Source organism: Magnolia sinica, chromosome 5 (genome assembly GCF_029962835.1).
Source record: "Magnolia sinica isolate HGM2019 chromosome 5, MsV1, whole genome shotgun sequence".
In the NCBI taxonomy this organism is placed as follows: Eukaryota; Viridiplantae; Streptophyta; class Magnoliopsida; order Magnoliales; family Magnoliaceae; genus Magnolia; species Magnolia sinica.
This window is the reverse complement of record NC_080577.1, coordinates 33,700,725-33,704,914: the sequence shown is the minus strand read 5'-3', so window position 1 is coordinate 33,704,914 and position 4,190 is coordinate 33,700,725.

The following is a 4,190-nucleotide window of genomic DNA, read 5'->3' as shown; positions in this document are numbered from 1 at the left end:
GAAATGAATGAAATTGACAGCGAACTGATTGAAATTGACCGCGAAGTGAATGAAATGGATTTTCGACCATAGATCTGATGGAATCATGAAAAATAACTAGGTTGGTTGGCTAAAGTAGCTTCTCCTACCCCAAAATCATATAGGGTACGTCAAGTAACTAATTTTGGTTTAGAAGATATTCTTATTAAATGAATAAAGAAATAAATGAAAAAAAGAGAGAGAAAAAAATTTATATGCTTATATTCATATATTTATATAAATATGTATTAGAGAAAATTATAAGTAGAATAAATTTATCCATGTAAAAAAATAAAAAATAAAAAAATTTCATAAACTAGTATAGACTATAGATATGACTACGGTTATAATCCGTATCTATTGGTTATATCACCTTCGATACATATCGAATACTGTCACGGCTATGGCTACGGTTATAATCCGTAGCTATATAAAACACTGTAGCCATAAAATCCTGGCCTATTTATTTATTATTATTTTATTTTTTTACTGTTGTAATCCCTACCGCTTTTTGTGGGTCCCATTATGAGGTATGTGTTATATCCAAACCGTCCATATATTCGACAAACTCATATTAAGGCTTGAGATGAAAAATAAGACAGATCTAGCTATCAAGTGGACCACACTGTAAAAGGCTATGGAGGATTGAACGTCTACCATTGAAGCCCTTTTAGGGGTTACAAAAGTTTTGGATTATTATGAAATTTGTTTTTTCTCTTTATCCAGGTCTTTGTGACCTTACGAATAGATTGGATGGAAAATAAATGTTATGGTGGGCCCTAGAAAATTTTTAACGGTGAAAATCAATTTTTCCGTTGCTCTTTGTGGTGTGGTCCACTTGATCTTCGGATATGATTATTATTTTTTTTGATAATGCTTCCAAATGATCTCGAAATATGGATGAACGTTGTGGATATAATAAATACGTAACTGTGGGGCCCATGTAACTTTGATATCTTTTGAACCGTTCGTACAACTCGGAGTTCGAGGAGTGCCAGCGCTCGTCTACGAGCCCCACCGATCCGCTTGAAGGAAAAAGCAGGGGGCATTTTCGACCTTTGGCAAGCCATCCGTACAGATGGGGCTTATTTTTGCAAGGTAAACAAAGGTGGGCTTGATAAATGGCCATAAATGGGTCGTACAGTCGCAAATTTCTCGTTTCTAAATCTTGGGACTCAGTGTCGATGGAGCATAGCGAAAAAAAGTGACTGGACGGTTATAACCATCCATTTCACCTGTTGATTTTCGACGTCAATTCTTTATAACCGTACATTTGATGCCCATCCATTTCAGTCTTTCCAGTAAAAGTACTTTCGGGGCAAGTTGCATGCATAGTAGGCTCACGAGTTGGATAATCTAGCCTAGCATTCGTGTATGCATGTGTGCCACCTGAAGGTTTTTTTTTTTTTTTTTTTATGTGATTCATCCATGGTGGGAAGCTATGAATGAACGGTCTGGATCGTCACTTGGTCAGGCAGAAGGGGCTTGGTCGTGCATCCGAGCAATCGCGGTTTATCACAAAGTGTACAGCTGCGACGCGTCTATGCGAGGGACTTGGATTCGGTAGTGAATGACCGCCCCATTACCGACGTCGGTGCTCAAAAAACTGTGGGCCCCACCATGATGCGTGTATTTTATCCACACTGTCAATTCATTTTGCCAGCTCATTTCAGGACGTGAGCCAAAAAATAATGCAGATCCAAATCTTAGGTGGACCACACCACAGGAAACAGTTGTGATAAAACGACCACCATTAAAAACTTCTTGGGACCCACATAATTTTGAATCAAGCTGAAATGTGTTATCCCTTCGTCCAGGTTTATGGGACCTAATCAACATAAAAAAAAATAAAATTACAGTGGGCCTTACAAAGTTTCTAACAGTGGACGTTCAATCACCACCGTTTCCTGTGCATGGACGGCGCGGATAAAACACATACAACATGGTGGGCCCACGTAGCTTTTCGAACACCGACGTCGCTAGTGGAGGGGCGGTTACCGAATCCCACACCTTGCAGGAGTGGACACGTTTAGTAATTTCCAGATAAATCAGGGGTGTTTTAGATTGAGAGTTGCTTCATAGCAGGCAAAGGTGGACCTCATATTCCTCCTCCTACCTAGAAAAGACAGCGCTGAAATACAACATTTCAACCCTAATGAAAGGGAATTATTCAACTTCAACCGTCCTCACTGTCCACAAGCATACAGGCGGTTCTTAAAAGTGTCATTATCATGGTAAATTGACCAAAATGCCCATGCATATGCATATACGACGGTTATTAAAAGTGCCATTATTACAGTAAATTGACCAAAATGCCCATGCATATTCACGGACGGCCTAACCCGCCGTTTTCCATCATTTTGATTGCGAAATTGGTAGTGATTACCTGAGCGGCTCCTCGCGTTAGATGGCGGAATATGTGTCAGATAGCCTTGAGTACATCACACGTGGAAGTGATCCGGTCCATTCATCATGTAGGGCACACTTTGAGCTACCATGTGCCAAAAAATCAGGATCTAAAAACTATTTAAGTGAGCCACACATGTATGTTGAATTTTTACTGGTGGACTATGCTTCTAGCCACCCATTTTCATACAAGATTGACCTTTATAATTAGTGGTCCAACAATATTTTTTTATTCTTCGGCATGTTCACGCATGCCGTACCTGATAAATGGACTAGATCTCTAACAGGTAGGCATGGATATCTGACATGATTGCCACCCGCTCATGTGAGGGGTCGATCGTTGTGCTTGATACCATTGTATTTTCTAGCAACGTGGCTTTTATACGGAAGCGGAATGGCTGGTGTACCTCACACCAGCTATGTAACAGCTGTATTGACGTCAGTAATTTCGGTGGGTCTGATCATGTAAGTATGTATTATATCCAAACCGTCCATTCATTTGGCGAGCTCTTGAGACAAAAAATAAGAGCGATCTAACTATCAACTGGACTACACTGTAAAAAGCAGTGGGGGATTGAACGTCTACCGTTGAAACCCTTTTTAGGGTCACAGGAGTTTTGGATCAATATGAAATTTGTTTTTCCTCTTCATTTAGGTCTTTGTGACCTTATAAACAAATTGGATGTAAAATAAATGTCATGGTGGCCCTATGAATTGTTTAACAATGAAAATCATTAGCTCCGCTGCTATTTGTGGTGTGGTTCATATGATCTTTAGATATGATTCATTTTTTGTATAATGCTATAAAATTATCTCTAAAAATAGATGAACGGTGTAGATATGATAAATACATCTACGAACAGTTCAAATGAGATAAAAGTTACATGCCCCCAATGTGATGAATTTATTATATCTACATTGTTCATCTATTTTTGAAGGTCATTTTAGAGCATTATCCAAAAAATGAATCATATCCAAAGATAATCTATACCACACCGCAAATAGCAGTGGAGATAATGATTTTCACCGTTAAAAAATTCGTAGGGCCCACCATAACGTTTATTTTACATCTAATCTGTTCATAAGGTCACGAAGACCTTCATCACAAAGACTTGAATGAAGAAGAAAAACAAATTTTATACTGATCCAAGACTTCAATGACCCCAAAAAGGGTTTCAATGTTAGACATTCAATCCCCCACTACTTTTTATAGTGTGGTCTATTAGATCTGTCTTATTTTTCGTCTCAACCTTTGAGATGTGCTCGCCAAATGGATGGATGGTTTGAATATAATACATACCTTATGATCAGACCCACAAAACTTGTTGACGTCAATACAGCAGCTATATAGCTGGTGTGAGGTACACCAGGCAATCCGCTTCGGTCCTAAAATGTTCTTGAAAAATGGATGGACAACGTGGATTTACAACACATCATCAAGGTGGGCCCCACAGTAAGGATAACACCCATTTAAGTGTTACCTGGGCAATACATAATTCCGCTCTCGTTTATACTTGGATAACGTCATGCCATGGTATTTGTGGGTTTTCATTCCGGCCAGTTAAACCCATTATTTGGAAATTCAAATCATTGTCTGGCCGTGGATTGATTGTCCCTTAAAATTTTGCGGAGAGGATTGTCAGAAAAGTATAGCTGTTAGGATATTTATAGGATGTAAAGATAAGGATGCTGTGGAATCCTTGAATAGGACGTTACTTAGTTGTCAGGTCCTTACTAATACTGGATTATTTGTGAATATTTATAAT